Here is a 24,564-nt window from a genome sequence, read left to right on the forward strand (position 1 = left end):
AATTACAGTGCGAAAAATATCTTATATTTGGTGCAAAATTTACCCTGCGCACCCTGTGTTTTAGGGTTAGGGTCAGGGTTAAGTTTAAATTATAATTAGTGTTAGCATTAGGGTAAGGGTTATGATCAGGGTGGGTTAGGATTAGATATGGGTAAGTTAGGATTAGGCTTGTGTGTATGGTATACCAGGAAACTAGAGACAGATGACTACATAGCCTTTATTTGTCGCTTATTAAAGGAATTTGATTAGGATTGCATCAAGAGTGGGTCTATTTGTACAGGAATAGTTAAGTAAATAATTGGACCCAGTAATGATCCTTGAGGAACAGTAGAGGTGATGGGCCTCAGTGTGAGGTAGAAAATATCATGTGTTACATTTGGATCTACCTTTAAAGTCAATACTGAATTGGGGTCATTTAGTTAATTAGGAAATGAGATCTTGGGAGCGTGGGAACCCCATGAGAGGTTAAGAGATCTATATGCCACTTTGTACAAATGTGCTATTCCCATGGAAGATAAGGCCTTAATCTCCTACACAGGGGGTGTAGATTTCAAATGGAGTCACCCATTATGGTAACTGCATTTGGAATTCACACTCCCTGTATGTCTTCTATATTTCAAATAGAATAGAGAAATGTGGTTATGCATCCAAACATGAACATAACCAACTATTGATATATTTATAGCCAAATATTTTTTTACCTTAATGTTTTCACGATATGCAATAAAAAGTATTAATATCACTTATTTACTTTCTTTGTTGTTACAACACGATACATGCCATATATGGAAATGCCTGCTGATATTCCAGTGCATTATTATTAGCATCGAAATAGGAATTGTAGAAAAAAAGCTGATATGCCAATCAATAAGTATATATTAAAAAAGTAAAATTCAAAAAGAAATAGCATTCAATAGCATTCGAAGCTCTGTCTCTCAGACGAATGCACACGTTTGTTCTGCCCAATGAATAATCTGTGTGTAATCAAGTCATCCATGGATGGAAAACATTAGTCACATTACTGCAGTAACGTCTAAGTGCTGTTCATCATTTAATGTGCAGTCAAGTTTAAAAATAACTATTCCTATAGATGAAATTTACATAAAAGACAAACAGCTTGGTATCTTGCCGGTTTTCGATAGATGCTTGAGAGTGTCATCATTTTTTAGCTTTACGGGAAGTAAAAACATGCTTGATTTGTTGAAAGTCATATACGATACGACGATTAAGTGTGTACAATGTTATGAATTGTTATGGTTAAATACTTATCATACCCATTATGGGAAAAAAAGAGACATAAAAGACAAACAGCTTGGTATCTTGCCGGTTTTCGATAGATGCTTGAGAGTGTCATCATTTTTTAAGCTTTACGGGAAGTAAAAACATGCTTGATTTGTTGAAAGTCATATACGATACGACGATTAAGTGTGTACAATGTTATGAATTGTTATGGTTAAATACTTATCATACCCATTATGGTAAAAAATGAGACATAAAAGACAAACAGCTTGGTATCTTGCCGGTTTCGATAGATGCTTGAGTATGTCATCGTTTTTTAAGCTTAATGGGAAGTAAAAACATGCTTGATTTGTTGAAAAGTCATATACGATACGACGATTAAGTGTGTAAAATGTTATGGTTAAATACTTATCATACCTATTATGGGGAAAAAATGCATTAATAGTTTTTGACCACCCTTGTCTTGGAGTGGAAAGATTGAGATAATGAATGCGGTCTTGGTTTAGCTGTTTGTCGTCAAAGTACAAACTGTTTACTCAGTGATGCATCGCCACTTATCAAACTGACGTAAGAGGGTGTAATCACCTCCATATTGGGCTGTTCCATTTAAAATCCACACCCCCACTGTGGAAGATTTTGGCAATATCTTCCACAGAGGGAGTATGTTTTTCAGATGTAATTGGTCAGGGTTATTCAATTTGGAAGCCATACTCCTATATCTTCTACAAGTGGAGTGAGTATTTGTCTATTCTATTCAAAATTCATACTCCCTCTGTGGAAGATTTTAGCTAAATCTTCCACAGGGGTAGTGTGCATTTTTAATGGAATAGCCCATTGGATGTGATTATGATTAGTCAAACATTTCATTCAAATGAGATTCACCAGACAGCAAAGATGCTTGCACACTCTCTCTCTCTCTCTCTCTCCTCTTTCTCTCTCCCCGCTCCACTTCTCTTCCCTCTGTATCTTCCCTACCCAGGAAACCATTAAGGGTAGACGAGGTATTAATGGTCGAAACAACCTAAAAATCGATTTTCAGTATCTAGATCAATACATTATTGAAAATTAACACCTTGATGTTTTGTAAAAGTTCATTCTACAAATCGTATACTTTGCAAACTTGCTTAATTTATTGTTGTTAATGAGTTATGTATACGTTTTACAAAAGTGTTGTTGTTTCAGCCCTCTTTACAACGTAACTCAAGAATCGCAGCACCTATAAAAGTATATCTGTGATATTTTAATTCTTCTACACGCTTCGCTATGAATTGAGCAATGCAGTTTTTGCCAAAGCTCACTACCATTCGTAAGATGCTGTGAACTACCAAATCACAACAGTTTAAAATAATTAATAACCTTAAAGTGGGGACATACATGTAATGCAACTATTTATAACTTTTTGAAAGTGAGAGACCTTATAGCCTGTAGGATATGGGGATATAACATCGGTAATCGATAGAGGGCCATATTTTTATTTGACATCCATGGCTCTCACCAAGGTTTTTAACTTCAGAAACAAAATTATCTTGGGATTTTTGATTTCAAAATTGGGAGTCCGGGGTCCACACATACTGTTTTTGTTTGCCCTATAACCCAATAATTTATCAGGGTAGGGGTGCTTCACTCTCCCCCTTCCTGCCTCATTCTCATGGGTTCTCTCCAGTTATTTCTCTCTCTTCCTTCACAGTATCTCCCCTTCTTTTTCTCTTGCATTGATTAGATTAAAGAAATACAAAGGAAAATACAAGGCCAAGCTTGAAATTGGTCTGTTATCAAACTTAAAATAGTCAGGCTTTAGCAATATGCAGATTCTATAAACAGGCATGAGAATTTTCAGTTTAAAAACTGAATTCAGTTTTTTTTATAGTCAAAATTTCCGCAACTTTATTTAATTTCAGCCTGTTTTTGGTACTTTTTGCCCAATTTCACGCGCAAGCATTTTCATTTTTTTCATTTTTTTTTAGGAAAGTGCAGTCTCATACCTGTATAAATAGCTATTAACAGCATCATTTAATTCATGGATGGAAAATGCTCTTCCACACATTTTTCTTTCTATACAGACCTATATAGGAGTCATCATTTTTTCCTCAATTTTCCTGGGGGCACCTTTCCTCCCCTTCTTATTGAATCCACCAGGCCCAAAATAAGTCCAAATTAGACAAATTTTCAGATAAATTCTTTTATGTTAATTAAACTCTTTAAAATATCCCCAACATCCCACAAATAGTTCCATTTTTAAAAGGGGGTGAAGTCCATTTGTTGCATTCAAGCCATTTTTGTAGGGGAAAAGGTGCACATATTGGAAATTATGCACCCACCTACAAAACAAATCATGTGAACCCACAAACTTGTCTGACATGTGAGGACTGTGTGTGTATATACGCAAATACATCGTTATTGCATGTTTATGCAAGTATCAAATTATAGTCAGAAAGATATATGAATATTTATTGATTCTTCTTTTTTTTAAACTACTTATTAAGCAATATCATAATATGCATCTTTAATATTTTCAACCCTGTCTTATATTATTGATAGAACATTTGACCCAGATTTAAACAGAAAAAAGTATTGGTTTTATAGCTCTATATTTGAAATTTTCTCTTTTGATTAGGATGCAAAACATAATATTATGTGTATCCAAGGACTGTCTTGTATATATTTAGTAGCATAGCTCGCATTTTCGAGACAAAGGGAACACAAAATTTTAAATGTATCGATGGCCTGAAAATGCCAATAATTTTTTTTTTTTTTTGAAAAGAAAATAAATGTCACACTTTTTCCTTGCGCCTCAGTGGAAATGCTTACTGCTTAAAGGAGTATTGCCTGATTCTAGTATCATCTTTTTTATGGTATATTACAGTAGAAATGCATGAAAAAAGCTTGCAATTTATGCTGGATTATGTCTATTACATAGGCTCCATAGCCCACTGTGTTTGAAATTTGTTCTGAACAAAACTTAAATACAAATTTGACAATATTTTTGCCAAGCAGATGAATAGGCAAGAAATATTTTGCGCACAAACTTTATGTAGCCAGCGATTTCCGATGGTATAAAAATGTCAACCTTTTTTAGAAAAGTTGAGGGTATGAGGCTGTGGATCACGAAATGCCCCTTCAATTTCAGACAATTCTCTCATATTAGTGTATTTTCATATGCCACACTATCATATCATCACAGTATTCTGTAGTGACAAGATATATTACATATATCGACTGCTCAGTGCCAGAAGTGGGTAAGTGCAATAGCTGCCATGTGTAACTGCCATGCGGATGAGTAGAGTATACTGTGTGTAAATTACCATATGTTCACTGGGCAGCTATTGCTTATACCTACTTCTGGCACTGAGCAGTCGATATACCGGTGAATATAATAATATTATTAGCTCATGCCAATTACAAAAATTGAATGTGTACACTAAGATAATTAAACACCTTAAAAAAGAAAGTCCCCACTTGCTAGAATGGACATGAACGATTGGAGAATTATAATAGCTGCAACATGAGACCGCACTTGTGCCAAAAGAATTGGGAACTTAAACGCACTGATTCAAATTTACGACAGGACAATCCAACATGGTGTTACTCTCAACTTGAGCTGAGACAGAGTATAGACTACTTTTGGTGATTTCTTACAGGGAGTAACCATTATTTGAGATGACAAACCTGGTGAAAAATTATGTTTATTCCATATCTTTTTACACAGTAATAGACTAACTTTTTGAACCAAATTTCCATATGTTTTGCATTTCTTGATCATTCCAATGTTATTTTACGCAGGTGTGATACCATATCATAGTTTATATTGCAGCTAACAAAATTCTCCAAATGTTCAATTAAATTTTATTGGTTTTAAGTAGTTGTGCTCAAAGTTATGAGGACTCAAGCATGTTGGAACTTTCTTTTTTTGATATGTGTATGTACGGATGAACATGATATTATTAGCTCATGTCAATTACAAAAATGAAATACATATACTAAGATAATTAGAATGGACACTGAGATATTAATAAATCTATCAGTAACCATATATGTTTGATCAAATAGTAACACAAGGCAACGTCCGACATAAATCATGTTTAGCCGGAGAACTTCATTTTGAGTTGCATTTTGTGTGAATAAAATATCACTCAAGTTGTAAAATGCTCTTCAATAGATCTATGAGTGAGTTGTAAAATGATGTATTATTCAATATATATACAACAGAGTCATGTGGCAATGTCCCTCGTGGAAATGTGAAATCAAAATCAAACAAAACAAGTCAATTTTCGTGGCTATTTGCTGCAAGCGTACAATTTTTAGCAAAAATCAAAATCAAACAAGACATGTCAATTTTCGTGGTTATTTGCTGCAAGTGTGGAAAGTGTTTGCTTGTGAAAAGGTGCTTGAACTTTAGGTAGTGATTGAAATTGAGCAGTTATCGCCATAATGATATTGAAAGTGGGGTATAGTTATATGATTGTATATAGAGACAATCTCACATCATCAGTCAATATAAAGTCTATAAATCACTTCCATGTGCACTCTTTATTTAGTCTTTTATATATATACTGCGCCAAGAAAGTATCCTTACATTTGGAAAAATAATCACAATTTCAAAACTGAACCATACTGAGGTAAATTTGTTTTTGTAATAGATGCACTATATAATCCTGCACATTATGACACCACATTGAATCCAATGTGACATCAAGAAGTAAAGTTACAAGCAATTGAATAGACAAAGGTCCAGTTTTTAAAAGTGACAAATTTGCCTATACGAGGCGCAAAAAGATTCCAACAAGCGCAGCAAAGAGACTACACAGTTTCTTCAATGAAACTTTATTTAAAGCTGTATTTATTTAAGTTTTTACTTCTCTGCACTTTTCATAACTTACATTTTATTTGTCAGTTCTTTTGTTTCAGTTTTCTTTTGTTCCTTTTGTTTTAAATTAAAGGCACACACAAATTAGCCATTTACCACTCTCAAACCAAATGTCTAGTCCGTGGATTTTTGAATAGGCCAGCGTGTCACTTTTAAAACAGGACTTTCGTCTAATCAAATGCTTGTAACTTTGCTTCTTGAAGTCACATTGGATTCAATGGGGTGTCAAAATGTGCCGGATTAGATAGTGCATCTATTAAAAAAATAAATTTAACCCAATATGGTTCAGTTTTGAAATTGTGATTATTTTAACAAGTGTAAGGATACTTTCTTGGCGCAGTATATATAAAACCTCACAAAAAAACGAAGAGGTCTCAAGCTTTCGGAAGTTCACATTTTGCACTTTTATGAAATCAGGTCTGGTGGCTGTTATAGTATGAAGAGGACAGAGGTTCAATTTTTTTTCATATTTCAAAATGTATGGCAGGGACTGTTAGCTGTAATGAACTTTGAGTGCATACTTAGACACCCTGTATACAAGATCACCTTCATATTCGTTGGGGAAAAAAGGTGAAAACTTGCAGCCTGACATGACAGCAGCACAATTTGTGATGATCATGCATGTCACCCCTTCTAATGTCAGAAAAAATATGGCATTTTATTTTCTTTTTTTAATAAAACAAATCACATTGAATTTTCAGGTGTAACATAACTCAATAATATTCCTTTAGTTTGACCTGGCTTGGAAAACAAATAAAATTTAATGTTTAATCAAATTTTAGGTGGAAAAGGACAAAAAAAATGTAAAAAATGCTAAAACAATCAAGTTCATTGTTTAAAGACTAACTTCAAATGTGTTTTGTCCCTTTACTTAACCCCCTGAGCACTACCTGCCGATCTAACATTGCCTCTGATTGGTCAATTACATTATATCTTCACTTTAATCACCAATCAGAATGGAGCTTTGCAAATATTTCACCCCAATTTTTTGTGTGGTGAAATTATTCTAACTATGTTGCTGATTGGGCCAATTGATAATGAAAACTTCTTTTTGGCCAATCGGCAGGTAGTTCTCATGGGGTTAAACATTGACCAAATATAGAAATTAAACTTTCATTTCTGGTTGGATACTTTCCAATGCAAAATAATATTTTTTTTAAGTTTGTGTAAACCTTGAAAGTAGAGCTATATTATTTTGAAATGTGGAATTATTGGTTATTTTTTTTTTTTTTTATGTCTAAACTATGCAAGGCATTAACAGCTGCTATCGGTATGATAGCGCTGATGGGTTGGCGCCAAGATAGTTGTTAACCTCCCGTTTGAAGTTCAGCCGATTCTGGTTAGAGATAATTGGACCAGGTAGAGCATTCCAAAGGTGAGCTGAGGATGGAAGGAATGACCTCTGGTTACTCCGAATGTAGAAAGTGCACGATTTTGGGGTCATTGTTCGGAACTCAGGCTATGACAGAATACGCAGTTTAAATACTTCTGGTCAGCAGCCACAAATTGAGCATGTTATGTCAGAATGACACTTAAAACAATGCAGTTCAGTGACTCAAATATAATGTTATATCTTTAAAACTGCCATCAGGCACATCTGCGTATCAAAACTCATCTTCACAGAGCAGTTTGATGTTGAGATAACAGGTGAATTAAGGTTGATGAACTTTGCCACAAGAGTGATATTTGTAGCTCTTGTCTGTTACTCAGCTGGGAAGTGCGCAATAAGATTGTGTATCATTCGCTAAAGGGGGAAAGTGTGCGATCATGATCAAAGCTCCCATGGATTTTGAAATCATCTTTATGCTTGCTAAGCCTTACTGGGAAAGTGTGTCACACCACCAGTAAACATGAGTGCCAATCATGATCTACTCTGAAAATTTAATAGCTATATGGTAGCTACAGGATTTGGCTATGTAGCTCAGCCAGAACTAGTTAGACTTTGTTTTGGATAGAATAGGCAAAATTCACAAGTGGGAAGTGTGACTAGTATACTTGATGCATTTATGATTTTAGCAAAAGGTGGATCTTAGTTGATTTTTTTGGTTGGATAAGAATTTCAAATTGAATGATCACATTAGGCCGATCCATTTGAATTGCATACACCCCGGATTAATATCAAATTATTTTATTTTGAGAATAGCCTCGTGACATCTCGCCAGAAGCAGCATGAATTATTAATTCTAGTCCTATATTTAGTTACTTTCTTTAACACACAAAATATAGACCAGACAGGTCAACTAATAGCACTCTTAAGGGTATACGATGTATTGTTTGTCGAAGCAGCAGAAAAAAAATAGTGAATGGTAGTAAGCTTTAGCAAAAATTGCATTGCTCAATTCATAGCGAGCGTGTAGAAGAATTCAAATATCACAGATATACTTTTGTAGGTCCTGCGGTTCTTGAGTCATGTTGTAGGAGGGCTGAAACACCTGCAACCAGCGTTCGAAATAGGGCTGGTCAGCCGGCCATTGGCCTGTAACTTTTTGGCCTGGCCGGTAACTTTTCTGACTGGCATCTAGTTGCCGGCACGGCTGGCGGGTAACTTTTAAGGTCAAGCCCGCTGGCCTGTAACTTTTTGAGGCATATTTGAACACTGCCTGCAACACTTACATAACTCATTAACAATGATAAATTAAGCAAGTTTTCAAAGTATATGATTTGTAGAATGAACTTTTGCATAAACACCAAAGTGTTATTTTTCAATAATGTATTGATTCAGATAATGAAAATCGATTTTTTTTTTGTGGCTGCTTCGACCAACAATACCTCGTATACCCTTAACATGGGCTACTTTTCGGCGTAGTGGTAAAAGCCTAACATTTTACGAGCTGATCAAACTATAGCGGCTATAGTTTCGTTCAATTTCAATAGTTGAAATTGATTAGGTGGTTTTAATCCTACGTATTCACACACGATATATTTATTATTATTAAAATAAGCATCTCAAGTGTTTTGATATTTAATGTTGTTGTAATCGGATGAGTTTAGTGATACACTATATGCCAATTGTAACGCACAAAAACAGTGAAAATTAGTGCTCAAGTGTTTTATTTTTCTTTGTAAATCTGTATATTAAAAAGCTAGAATTGATCAAGACTTCTCCAATCCATAAGAATGGGCTATTCCATTTAAAATGCATACTACCCATGTGGAAGATTTTGGAAATATATTCCACAGGGGGAGTATGAATTGTAAATGGAATGAACACATTAGCAGCTCCATTTGAAACTCGCCCTCCCTCAGTGAAAGATTAAGGTTGTATCTTTCTGAGAGGATGTATGAAATTTAAATAGAGCTGCCTAATGTGTTCATTCCATTTGAAACACATACTCCCCCTGTGGAAGATATTTCTAAAATCTTCCACAGGGGGAGTGTGGATCTTAAAGGAAAAACCCAATCCATGCTTTAATAAGTGACAAGGGGACTGTTTCATTAAGTCTAATGGAAATGAATCATTGGTTTCCAATTGCCCCCACCCCACTCGTCTGCATCAAATCGTTTATAATAGATACAATTTCTATCATTCCTATTACGGTATCAAATTGTGGTGAACATTCTTGAGAAAATGTGTCTGCATTAGGCTAATGGCAATGAATCAATAGTGTCTGATTGCCAATACCCGCCCGCATAAATTTTTAAATTTTTGCCAAAATTTCATTAATTTGAATAACATATACTCTTCCTTTAAAAAATGTTATTAACCCTAATAAGGAACATGCTAGTGGTTTTCCTTGTAAGATTTTGTAAGATTTTTACGTGTTAGGGTTATAGGCTGTCTTTTCTTTCAGTTTCAAGTTAACAAGGGTATACATTGGTTTGCCTCATGTTTGGTAGCGATGTAGGTGCGTATTTCGCTGGGCGTAGTTTCAAGTTACTCGCGCCGAGCATACACACACATATATGAGGGCGGTTTGTCGACATGCTTGCTACGCAACCGCGAAAAGGCATTGACGTTCCTACTGAACTTGAGGTGATCCAAGGCTTATTCATAGGCTTATTCATAACCTCATGAATATACACGATGTGTTTAAACCAATCACAGATAATAACTTTTAAAATATGCGGACGCAAATGCAGGTTATTGTAAAAGTTTAATGACTTATTTAAAGGCTTATGTCAAGTTATGATGTTCCCAGAATTTGTTACAATTGCAAGCTTTTTAATGCGGTAAGATTTCATATATGTTGACATCACAAATTTTTAATTTTTTTGTCACAAATCTGTGCATTTTCACCAAACATACAGCAAAATTTCATTTTCCCCATATAGTCTCAGTGATGTGACAATACATGTAGGCTGTGTGTAGATTCTGTTGAATATGTCTTGCCGTAACGATGTCTGTGTGCTAGCCATAAAGCCTGTAACATAAAATGTCCCAGTTTTGAGATATTTTCTCAAAATATCAACAGCTATCTTAAGAACCACTGAACCAATACTAGGTTTCTTTGTACTCACTTTAATGCATTTTTCATGCTGATTCCAAATATGGTCATGAAAATTTACAATTCTGAAATTTTTGAATTAACAAAAAACAACAAAACTTGTCGTCTGCAGTCGACACCCACGTAGAGAGACTTTAAAAAGGCGGGTATCATCTGTCCCTGCTGGCTCTTTATGCAGCCAATACTAGGTTTGTTTGTACTCGTTTTAATGCATTTTTCATGCTGATTTCAAATATGGTCATGAAAATGTTCAATTCTGACATTTTTGAATTAAAAAAAAATGTCGTCTGCAGTTGACACCCGCGTGGAGAGACTTTAAAAAGGCGGGTATCATCTGTCCCTGCTGGCTCTTTATGCAGCCTTTGATACTCACCTGTAATTTTGTGAAAATTCAGAAATAATGTCAAGATGTTTCCAAATATTTAGACTATATCGCAGAGACAGGTGTAAAACATGATTGAAAAAAATATGGAACAGAACGGAAACGATGCATGGAATCTTAAGGTGAAATCACAATTGGGAAGCCGACAGAGAAGACTAATAAATATACAGCGGAGTGAAGTTGACAAGCTGGAGAGGTTTTCTTGCTAGAGTGAAAGTGTTACCAAAACAGTAGCTTATATTTGATTAGTTGACAGGTTTTTTCACTGTTTTCTATAGCGTTTATTTGATTTGTTTATGTAAGTCGGTTCTGACTGTGGAGAGCGTTTACACAGCCTTTTGAGTCGGAAGATTTTGTTGTTGTTGTTGACGGTAAATAAGGCGGCTGAACGGTTTTTAAATGATTTATGATGTGATGATTGTGCTTGAAGCGAGTTGAGTAAATCGATAAGATTTTTAGTGAACCTGAAGTGATGATGGGAAGATAATGTGAGTGACAATGGATGGGAGGAAAAGAGAGAGGGAGGGGGGGGGGGAGAGAAGAGAATGAGATGAGGGAGATAGATGTGAAAGAGAGAATGAGAAAGAAAGGAAAGATGCTACCGTAAAAACTCGACAGTTAGCATATGTGCTTACTATCAAGCGCTTTTGAAAACATGAAATTGTACCAAATAGCGGCGCTTTACCAACTTAGCTAATGGGATTGAGACACACATTTGCAGGTTTACTTGTTCGTATATATAACTATGTATATTGATGATTTGCTCAAAACCCTTTACACTTTTGTGGATGTTTGCATGTTTAAAAAGCGCTGGATAGTAAGCACATATGCTAACTATCGAGTTTCTACAGTATAAGAAGTGAAAGGGGGGAAAAGGGAAGGAGGAGAATAGATGGCAAAAGAGCTCCTACACTATGGTTAGGGAAAGAAATGATACAAAAAAGAACATCTCTATTTAAATAAATGGATATCAGCCCTGAAAAAGCTTGGTATTTCCTGAACGAGTACACATGTTGAAAGTCTACCAAAATCTGTAAAAAAGGACTGCTCATATTTGCTAAACATTCATATAGCAAGTGCTACATCAGGAATAAATAGGAATCAGTGTACCTTCTTTGATTTAAAACCTTTCCTTGGCATATTTTGTCAGTGTAGATGCAGGGACGATTTTTACTCTCTAAAAAGTTGAGATATTTATACCATTAGTCATTAGATATACATGTTCTCATAACATTTCTTTCAGATTCAGTCATTTGCCAAAGAAATTCTCCCAATTTGTAATTTCTGTCTGTCGACCTTCAGTAATACACAGTGGCCTATGAAGGGATGTAATACATGTAATTTTGCATAGCTCGCAAATGCAAAATCAGAATCAACTGAAATAATGTTTTGTCGTCAATAAATATCGATCCATTCTGGAAAAAGAAGACGCTGAAATCACAAAATGCACCTTTAAGCATTGCCTTAAATCCTGGGGGAAATTCCCATACCATCCTCGCTTGATAATCCCATTGTCAGCTAGCCATTGATTTTAGCTTCTCGTACATTTTACCATCACGCATCTTTAAATTATCCATTATAGTGCAATATCTTAGCAGAACTTTTTGACATAAAAATGAATGAATAAATAAATAAGTGAAACAGTTTTGATGTCTACATTCATACACAAGTTTTAGTTTTTGAGATACGCTCATTGTATAGCATCCGATCAATCAGACAATGTATTGTCTTAGTCTGACAGACTGATATTTAGATCGGCTTTTCAGATTGAGTCTGCCAAGACATGATCAATAACTCCCTTGTATCAATCAATTACATGAACAAGGGATTCGTGCAATAATGTTGGCAGCTTGCGACTGTTCCATCAATCAAAACAAATGGGCTATTCCAGTTGAAATCCATACACCCTGTGAAAGACATGACATTAATCTTCCACAGAGGGGGTGTAGATTTCAAATGGAGTCACCTTTTAGTTTCCAAAAAAAAAAAAAAAGGGGTATTCCAGTTGAAATCCATGCACCCCCTATGATAGACATGACTTTAATCGCCCACAGAGGGGGTGCAGATATTAAATAGAATCACCCATTCAGGTAATCCTCACACACTCCCTGTGTTGAAGATTAAGGTCATGTCTTCCATAGAGGGGGTATGGATTTCAACTGGAATAGCCACATGATGGACCGTCTTGTCTATATTCCCTCTAACGATATGTTCCTATGTTAATGTTCTACAGATCAACAGTCTTTAGTTTAATAGTGCAAATGTTTGTGCTGCAATTATATTCACATTTTTTTTGCGTTCCAAGTAGCTCCTGCGAAAATAACAATGTGCGAATATATTGGGCAATTCCATCATTCCGCAAGTCGAAGTTTGGATATGTGACACGATCTTGTCCATGGGGGCCAAAGGCGGCAAATTTGAAATTGAGATAAAGGCAAAAATATGGGGTCAAAAAACAATAAAATACATAAGAAAACAGTCATCACAAAACTTCATAACTTAAGAACCAAGTATGCTAGACCTTTGGTGTTTTCAGTATATAATAGCTTAAGGAGGCACACAGGATCACTAATTATCCATTATTATTCACCTCATAACTCGAAAACTATTTATGTAAAGTATATAAAAGTATACATTTTTTGAACGGAAATGAGCTCATCAATCCATTTAAAATGTCAGTTTTGGGTCAAAAAGTACAATTTTCGAGAAAATCCCAAAAAACGGCTTTTTTGACCAAAAATTTTTGGTCCGCCATAAAAGAATTATTTGAAAATCAAAAACTGTAAAACATGAATTTTATTAATTTAGACAAATAAATCTAGAAAGTGTTTTTTTATTTTTTTTTTTTTTGCTTAGTTTTTAAAATATAGGCAAAAAATCAGTAAAAACGTATGACCCGTGTTCAAATTTTTGAATCATGGGTGATAAAAAAGTTCTAGGCCCTAATTTAAAAAATGAAAAAACACTATCTAGATTTTGGCCATATCTAAACATTTGACTTAAAAACTTACCTCAGTGATGCTTCATTTAGACGCTATGGCGGACCAAAAATGGTTAAAAGTGGTCAAAAGTGAACTTGCGAAAATCGCGATTTAGAAAAAATACAGCGGATTTTAGGTCCATTTTTGAAGATTATTCCATAAATATATAATCCGTGACTTGTGACGTTTGGTCAAGTTAGAAAATGAGAAGGGCGTCCAACTGCAGCAGATTGGCATTTTTTGGTGATTTAGAAGGTAAAATATACAATTTTACTAAATTATCCGTGCACATTCGGCAGATATTTATCCACATGGTGTAATCATTTTATTTACTGCAGTCTTGTTTCCATGGTGCAGCAGGGCTTCCGGCAAGGTCGCGTCTCGCCGCGGCGTAGCGTCAGCGTTTGAGGAGCGACAGGGCGCATGGACAGACAGACAGGTTACTGTGAATAAGTTGCACAGTGCATGGTAGTGTTGCCGCGAATCGAAACCATGATTATTTAAGCACAATTTTGTCCTGTTCCGTTACAAAAAGATCATGCTCTGTATTAAAATTTGCGGAAATCAGAACATTAAAAGTAGCATAGAATAACTGACAAGCAATTATTTTAGTAGCAGATAATCAGGAAGTTTTATGAAATGAAGAATAAATTGAGACATATTATAATTGTGATTTCTGTTTTGTCCTAATTTTCTTAATTTTGCTTTAAAAATGCAATGTTTTTAATTTATCGTTTTTGGTTATTTTCTTTCCTTTTTTTTTTTTTTTTTTTGGTGTTGACAAATATTGCATTTTATGTTCATTGTCCTTTTCTGAACCGCAAACATGATGTTGTTACTACTCGTTGCTTTTTCTTTTTTGTTAGTGCTTGAGAGGCACCACAACGGCCCGTCTGCGCCAATGAGATTTTAACGCCCGTTATAGCTAGGCCTACACCACAGGAATCCCAAGTAAAATTTGAAAAGATTCTGATGTGTCGCATTACTCAATATTCCGTTTTTGTTATTGTAATTGTTTGTAGTTATCATATTTTATTTTTAACTTTTTACGGAATGTCAAACACGTACAAAGGTCATAGGCCTATTAGGCCTAAAGCTACAATAAAGTTGTAAAATATTTTGTACCGCATAAAAAGTGAATAAAATACAACAACAAAAATTTAAAAAAAAAGTGTGTCTGTTGTTGTTTTCAATCAAATAAACGTGTAAAAATTGGGGTAAAAGTTGTAATAGGCCTATGTCTTGAATAAACTTCTTGTAAAACGGACAAAAAGTAGGCCTATATATTATGTTAAACGGGCAAAACACGGAGAGGTCACAAGAAAACTGAAAAACACGGAAATTGACATAGCCTAACAAAACCGAATTTCAAAAGTAGAAAACGGAACACTTGTGGCTTTAAATTAGATTGTGGTTTATGCAGCGCAGTAGGCCTACCGTAGGCCTATAGGCATCATGCTGTAAAGAGCGTTTTAAAACACTGCATGAAAACATTCACGAAAAATGCTTTAAAGCAGTTTACCTTTTAAAGTATGCAGAAAACATTATAAACGTGAAAGTTGAAAACCAGGCAAACATTGCAAATAAAAAGGCATTCGGCCAAAAAAGTGTTGTAAAACCAAAAGCTTTTATCGCAATCATAATCAATCAGGAGAGAGAACGTTCGAAAACGAATCTTAAATCCGTGTTTTAATAACACTTTGAAACATTATTCAGGGCCTTAGGTATCTAATATAGGCCTACCGGTAGTAACTGCTTGCCTATTTTATGGTCTTCAAAATTAAGACGAGACTGAACGACCGCAGAGGCCCCCGAACCAAGGCTGGGACTGCATAAATATAAGCTAATATAATAGGCCTATATTCTTGTCCAACTACACCAACTTGGTAAATCAAATAATAACAATGAAATGAATGATAAATGAATGAATGAATGAATCAATGAATGAAATAAAACAAATTTTTAAACATAAAACAATAAGCCTAATGATGTAGGGGAAAGTGGGGTAATGCCGGACTGTGGGGAATCCCGGACACGTCGATTGCAGCTAAACGGAGAAGGGTGGCACTATTATACTACATTAGGGTATTAGCTACCTCAAGGTGTACCTCACGTGTACTACTACCAGCGCTTTGGGTCTCGTCTTTCTTTGTGAAAATTACGAAAAAAACAGAAATTGTCATTTTTGACTTTTTATCTGAAAAGTGATTTATTAGCTGGGTGACAGTTAATGCGACAAGGGACACAGATTAAGTATAGATGAAAATTATGTTTGATACTTGATTGTTAGCTGGATGTATGAATTCTGGTATCTTAAAAATGGATTAGTAGAACAAGCACTGAAAAAATAAATCGAGACCGTGAGGGGTAATCCCGGACACACATGCGTCTCTATACAGATGGGGTAATGCGGACACTTGTTATTTCGAAAATATAGACAACAACAACAGCCCCCATAGTTGTATGCTTGAGGTAACGGAAGTACCTAATACATTCAGGGATTATCATCCTACTCCACTTTCCCTCTTAGCAACAATCATGTGTCCGGATTACCCCGTGTCCGGCATTACCCCATCATTTTTTCTATTTTGTTTTTTTAATTATAACTTATTAACTATAGATGTTGAGTTATTAAAAACTGGTTACTAGTTAGAACATTACTCCTACTTTGCATTGATATGATTTTCACTGATGAACTTTATTTAATCTTGTACCTGTGTAGCCTTAACGAAAGGTGCCCGGGATTACCCCACTTTCCCCTACGGGCTAAGTCTAGCCTACTAGCAAAATATTTAGGGCCTACGTTTTCTATCGTATCTACCAGATTGCGTCATCATTACAGGGCTTCTTACGGGTAACTACTTCTTACAGATAAATTTCATCTTTTCAAGTTCAGAATGAAACTTGAAAAACAAAATAAAAACAAACAAAAATTCACTAAATTATGTTCATATATAAAAACCTATAATTTATACCACTATATCAGCACTTTTTATCAGCACAAATTTATCGAGTAGGCCTACTGATTCTAGGATGGGGACGGTGGTGGTATGTCGGCCCGCAGTTTCGCAATGCAATGGTGCAAGCTTTACCTACCTTGGAAGAGATCAATACGATAAAATACGGTAGTTATCGCGATTGGCGACTCCAGCGCCTCAATCAGCAATCACCTCGCCCATCCAGTTTATCATGTGTGCGTGTCTTTGCTAGCTGTATCGCCGCAGATACGCTGTTTGAGAACGCGATATATTGCGGGAAAACAATGATTTATATGCTTTTGCATTTTGACGAATTATTAAAGAAAAAGGGTCTTTAAAATAGCTTTTCTTATGGTTCAAATTTTAAGATTTCTTTAAAATCTATTAATGACAAGATAAAATACGGTTTGAAGATGACATTAATGATGAAAACTCAATTTTGGCCATGTAACACTTCAGTGATCCTGTGTGCATCCTTAATGTTTGTATAAGGTAATAATTATAGTAACTCAATTTTCAAAAATGCCTCCTTTGGCCCCCATGGACCAGATCGTGTCACATATGCAAATTAGGAAATTAGGGTGGTTTGGAAAAGTTTCTCCTACCTTAATCATTCACTTACCAAAAATAGTTTCCATTATGCTTAATTCACCTACATGTTTGGCCGCTGCATTAAAAAGAAATCATATGCAAACTTTGCGTTGCGGAATGATGCTCTAGGAATTTAAGTGCAGTGTGTGGAAGCTTGGAATCATGAATTTTAAAATAAGTGGGCACAATTTCAGAATCTGGTAAACCACTACTGTTATACAACCCTGTGATTATTTCTTAAGTTAAGTGAATCAAAATTTTGTGGCAAAGTTTATAGATAATCAAATTAACTACCGATATTATGATCAAGACACAACTTTAAAAAGTTAATGTCATGCCGATTTGGATTCAAGTAGGAGTTTTGTCAATAAATTCGTATCAAGTTTGTTATGAACAAAGTTGTCAGAAATCTTTTGCATATGTCAAGGAATGGGTTAATCTCAGACAAGGCGATTCCCACAGCAGCTGGAGGGAGTATCCCATCATACATTGCAGTCTATCTGCTTGCTCCATAGCAAATACATACAAAACGTAAGTCAGAGCCGCTTAAATATTGAGTGCTATGGCTAGTTTCATAATACTTTAGAGATCATATTTTTTCAAACAAAAGTCTAAGCTCCTCTGATATAAGCGAGTAAATGAACGTTGAAGTGAGGGTTTTTGTGTACACTTTCTATGGCATGTGCAGTTCTACTATGGTACTGCAGAGCATGATGGGATACATCTATCAGCTGCTGTGGGCGATTCCCATGCTGATGCCACCAGACACTGTGGTTCTGAGCAGGGTTGATATACTCGCTGTCTTGTAGCCTTGTTGAGTGAATTTTGAAGATTTCCACTTTAACTTTTGAAATTTTCCTATCCCATAGCAACCAATGGTTTAGAAAATAATTGGGCGACTTTTCAACATTGGCTCCTGCGACTTCCAGTTGTTTTATGTCGCATTGTAACCAGTGGTTAAGAGAAAAATTGGGTGATTTTTAAATGATTTGCCGCACGATGCAAGCTGAAAATTGTAGGCAACTCTAGTTTTGGGATGAAGTTACCGCTAGATTAGCAAAATAGCAACATGTTTTTGTTGTTTTAGGTGTAGGATGGGCTGTAGATTTGTCAAGAGATCAAGAAAGCTTATTTCTTTGTGTCTACCAGGTATACTGGTTAGCTTGATCAGTAAGATTTGGACTCTCTCATGGCCGCCCATATTTTTAAAGACCACCGAAGTGCAAAATTGTGCTTTCTCTTTCAGGAATAACAATGTAATTTATTTACTACGAAAAAAAGCAACAAATACAGTAAGAAAATAACAGAGATATTTTCAGGAGTTTAAACTGTTTCTTCAAATTTTGGCTTGAAAATGTTGATTTTTAGAAGATTGTAATTCTGGGAGTGGGTAAACAGGATGGCTAGGAAATTATGAAGGACACCATTTTAAAAAGTGTTGTAAAATTTAGGCTGTTGGTATCTTTGCAATGTTGCCCCCCCCCCCCACCACACACACACACCGGTCTCTAAAAACTGGCTATGCCACTGATGTAAATTTGATGTATGTTGTTATTTTATGTCTTTAACATGTTTGCTCTGTAGGTTTGACATTTTTTTCAAAGAAATAGTTATCAAATAAATAGTTATCAAATAAAGTTGAATTAAATTGAATTAAGTCATGATTATGTGCACGGGTTGTAAAGCTTTCTAAAGCTACACTGTAAACTTGCTCAAATGTCAGTGTGCATTTATCCAACTTCAAGAAGAGTAGAGAGTGGTAATTTTAATTTGTGTGTTGTTTAAAAATAAATGTGTGCAAATGAAGTGGATAATTTACCTGTAAGAATTTTGCCTCGCATTAGTCAAACCAAAGTGTCTGTGAATGATGCTATATATAAACTGCAAATGCTAGAGCGCTACCTGTCACCGAATTGACTTCAAATTATCGTCAATGCAGTCAATATACCGTCAAATTAATTCACCCCTTACGTGTGATATGTATACACAGGGATATACAGAAGTCAAGATAATCGGTGTGAAATTGCCAGGTCGAATTATACACAAAGCTGTTGACTGGTGACATGTCTGACTCACACACCCGACATAGGGGGCGCTCTGTATGTATACTGTAGTTTATGTTACGACAAATCTGAAAACTTCAGTGGATTTTTTCAAATGGCAAGGTTTCATGTCATTTGAAAGGTCTACTAGTGAATGTAACTGAAGAGCAACTAGACATAGAAATATATATTGTAAGTGCTTAACTTATTTTTGGGTTAGGCCCAAGTGTCACTCAACCCCAGTATGTTGTCATTATTGAGCAGAAATTCACTGGGCGTATGAGAGTCCCAATTTTAGGCTCCTTTACTGTGCCCAAAATGGAAGACTAATAATTAGCATAATCGACAAAGTCACCATTTAAGGAATCGGATAGCAATGTTTGCACAGAATTTTTTGTGAGACCTGACATATCAAATTGCATTCTGAATCACTTGCCATAAAATGTGTATTATATCGCAAATTTCAAAAAATCAAAATTATTTGATATCAGAAGGAAATACAACATATTCAAAATGCAATTCGATATGTCCAATGTGCTCTCAGGTCCCACAAAAAATATGTAAAAACGTCACTATCCGAGCCCTTAAACTGACTAACTTGCCTAGAGCTTCTTCAATCCAATTTTAACACACTATGCAGCATATTAGGTATTTTATATTAGTTGCAATGAATATTAGAAAGCCAAAAAACTTGTGCATAACTGTTGAAAACAAAACAAAATATTGGTATATCATCAGCTGTCAATCTTCATTCAAAAATGGAAAAAGTAATTTAGCATGAGAGGTATCAATTCTTTTATATTCGCTGCTTGATTGATGGTATTGGAAATATAAAAATAGCAACACCTTGGTGTGCTTCCATCTTTCACTATAGTACTAAAATACTGATATGAATAGCGCATTAGATTATGGAATAATTTAAAAAAAGGTTGGTATGAAATGTCAGGGTTGATTTCATATTTGTGCAGTTATGCATGTTGACTTCTTCCTTTTTCCGTTTTTTTTTCTCTTTCTACTCTGTTGCTATACTCTTTTCTACTAAATTGTGTTCTGCTTTACTCAACAATGCTATACTCTACTGTATAATGCTATACTCTACTGTATAATGATATACTCCACTGTATAATGCTATACTCTACTGTATAATGCTATACTCTACTGTATAATGCTATACTCTACTGTGTAATGCTATACTTTACTGTACAATGTTATACTATACTGTATAATGCTATACTCTACTGTATAATGCTATACTCTACTGTGTAATGCTATACTCTACTGTATAATGCTACACTCTACTGTATAATGCTATACTCTACTGTATAATGCTATACTCTACTGTGTAATGCTATACTCTACTGTGTAATGCTATACTCTACTGTATAATGCTATACTCTACCGTATAATGCTATACTCTACCGTGTAATGCTATACTCTACTGTATAATGCTATACTCTACTGTGTAATGCTCAATTCTTCTCTACAATACTCTACTCGAACCTGTGTTCTAATGCTCTACTCTGCCATAATAAACTTTACTCTACAATACTCCACTCTACAATGTTCTAATTTACTGTACTCTACCTATTATATAACTCTACTCTGTTCTACTTTACTTTACTCGACTCCTCCCTCCTCTATAGCCTAATGCTTTCCTCTGCTCTGCTCTGCTCTGCTCTGCTCTGCTCTGCTCTGCTCTGCTCTGCTCTGCTCTGCACTGCTCTGCTCTGCTCTGCTCTACTCTTTTCTACTAAATTGTGTTCTGCTTTACTCAACAATGCTATACTCTACTGTATAATGCTATACTCTACTGTATAATGATATACTCCACTGTATAATGCTATACTCTACTGTATAATGCTATACTCTACTGTATAATGCTATACTCTACTGTGTAATGCTATACTTTACTGTACAATGTTATACTATACTGTATAATGCTATACTCTACTGTATAATGCTATACTCTACTGTGTAATGCTATACTCTACTGTATAATGCTACACTCTACTGTATAATGCTATACTCTACTGTATAATGCTATACTCTACTGTGTAATGCTATACTCTACTGTGTAATGCTATACTCTACTGTATAATGCTATACTCTACCGTATAATGCTATACTCTACCGTATAATGCTATACTCTACCGTGTAATGCTATACTCTACTGTATAATGCTATACTCTACTGTGTAATGCTCAATTCTTCTCTACAATACTCTACTCGAACCTGTGTTCTAATGCTCTACTCTGCCATAATAAACTTTACTCTACAATACTCCACTCTACAATGTTCTAATTTACTGTACTCTACCTATTATATAACTCTACTCTGTTCTACTTTACTTTACTCGACTCCTCCCTCCTCTATAGCCTAATGCTTTCCTCTGCTCTGCTCTGCTCTGCTCTGCTCTGCTCTGCTCTGCTCTGCTCTGCTCTGCACTGCTCTGCTCTGCTCTGCTCTGCTCTGCTCTGCTCTGCTCTGCTCTGCTCTGCTCTACAATGCTCTTTCCCAATGAGTTTCTATAGATTTAACAAACAACACATGTAATACTGGAAGAAGAAAGGCCTTGATCATGTTACTAACTTCGGAATTCACTAAAAAAACAAACCCTACAAATATCGGTAAAACGTTAGTCACTACAACTCAATAATTATCGTGCGCTATGTAACTATAATTGTAATTAACTTGGTTTCTGATATGACATCAAAAGTTGTGAATAGAATGGGGAGTTTTGATTTAAGATTGTTTAAATTACACAAATACATTTGTTGTTGCTTAGTATGCCAAGCCATGTAAAACCTGTTCCTACTCACGATACAAAAGACATCTAACATAGAACATGATTTTTTTATCAAGTACATAAAATACAGGGTCATGTTGAAGTTTATTGCTCTATGGTGTCGCTGATGCAATATTGCAAAATTCATAACTGGTCTGAAATTGATTTATTTAACAATTGAATTCCAACTTGAGGCAATTGAGATGAGTGGCCTGGCATGCAAAGATATTACACATTTATTACAAAATGGAGCCAATATACTTGGATGTATCATTGCTTTCTAAAGTTTAAAATTTAACCATGTTATTCCCAATGAGTATTATACCAGCTGATTGGTTACAAGAAAACTACTAGGATTTATTGAGCCAATCAGCAGCATGGTAAGAATGGTGGTAGGACTGAAGAGGCTTAACCTCATGAGTACTACCTGCTGATTGGTTACAAGAAGATGATGAATTTATTGAGCCAATCAGGAGCATGCTAAGAATGGTGGTAGGGCTGAAGAGGATTGAGCTTAAATATAAGTTGTATTTTAATTGGTTAATCAGATGAATATATCAGGTAATTAACCAATGTTGTAAGAAATGCAGTGGTCCTCGGGGGTTCAATATCACACTTTTTTGGCAATGCACTTGAATTTATGTTGGTATTGTTACAAATTGGATAGCTTCTTTCTCACATATTTTTTTAAAGATGCGATTCCTTTACATTCTGTGAACAACTTCTGAGGGAAATAGAAGACTTGTATAATTGATGAATGGGGAAAGCAATTCGATTCAAATCGGTAATAAAAAAATTATTTAATTTACAATAATCTGGCCAAGCAAATATTATGAGCTATGATAATATCAACCCCAATAGCACAGTTCCATGACCCCACTCAACAAACAAAGGTCAAATTTTGCCCTGAAGTTGTGGGACATGCGATTTTATACCCAACCCATCCATAGGTCATTCTTTTGAGTGTAGAAGCAGGTTGGGGTTATGGAACTGTGTCCTAGAGATTGTGATGTTTAAGATGAAATTAGCAAGCAATAAATCATATTCTATACTTCAATATAAAAGAAACGTACTAATTACTTAATTTTACTTTAGTTACATGAAAGCAATAAAAAATTTGAGACGATTTCTATTTTTTGCCCCATTTTTTTACCACATAATCCTGAATGTTTTCAGCCCACTGCGACCTACTTTTATCTCACAAGCGAATTGTCACTGATTTGATCGGAAGAAAAATGACTTCTTATCGTGCAATTTGATGCTTAATTTTTGATAGGCTTATTGTGTTTGTCACATTCGGTCTCTGTCTCTCAGTGAATTGAGATACAGGCACTATGGACCACACTGTCCTCATCCCAATGGCATAGTTCAATAACCTCAATTAAACAATAAAAAGTGCTAAATTTGACCTCAAGTTGCGGAGTATGCGTTTCTGTACTCAAATTTTCAAAGGTCATTCAATGAATGTACAAATGTATTGGGGTTAAAGAACTGTGCCCTGATAGATGAATATATTGTGGATCCTAGTGAGGAGTGTGTTACAGGTGTTTGGAAAAGATCTGTTCAGGCTGTGTTTTCACATAAATATGCGCGTAATTGAGCACCTCTAGTTCGTTTACATTCATAACTTTCAATACCTGCCCTTTTTTTAGCGGGATGAAACTCCGAAGAGAAAATAAGCCACTTACATGTCTATGAAAATCTAAGTTTTCCATTTAGACACAGATCTTTTTAGACAAAATTTAATTAAACCCATGAATGTCACCCTTTGGGTGTATTTTGCGTCGTTAGGTAAAAGATGTATGTTGTGCAACAGTATTTGAAGTTGGGGTGTAGCCCATGCTTGCTATTGTAAGAGATGCATTTGCATACAGGAGAGAAAAATACTACCTGTGCTACATGTACTGTCATCAGTAGAGCTCTCTGGTAATAGAAATCTATGGTACAGCCTGGCAGATACTGGGGAGATATATATATACTATGGTACTTAAGTAGACAAGTTAGGTGGATAAAATATCAATGGGTGAATAATATAATACGTAACTCTTTGTAACCAATCAAAATAGTTGTTAGAGGCCGATGATTTTGCTGGTAGTGCCATCTGAAATCTTACAAAATTATGCTAATGCTAGTTCAAACATTCCAAGTTTTGAGTAAAGAAAAAAAAAGCTTTAAAAAACTTAGCAGTAAACCACCATGTGAAACCACCATCAGACACGGTAAGACTTGAGTAGATTCAAGTTAATACTCTATATAG

At 35.3% G+C, this 24,564-nt stretch overlaps 1 protein-coding gene across 1 annotated transcript in view; it reads left to right on the top strand.

Moving 5' to 3' along the window:
- The window catches only part of LOC140135406 (FH1/FH2 domain-containing protein 3-like), a 109,790-nt gene that overhangs the window by 54,312 nt on the left and 30,914 nt on the right, over positions 1-24,564 (top strand). The window lies entirely within an intron of this gene.

This window comes from Amphiura filiformis, chromosome 16, assembly GCF_039555335.1.
Source record: "Amphiura filiformis chromosome 16, Afil_fr2py, whole genome shotgun sequence".
In the NCBI taxonomy this organism is placed as follows: Eukaryota; Metazoa; Echinodermata; class Ophiuroidea; order Amphilepidida; family Amphiuridae; genus Amphiura; species Amphiura filiformis.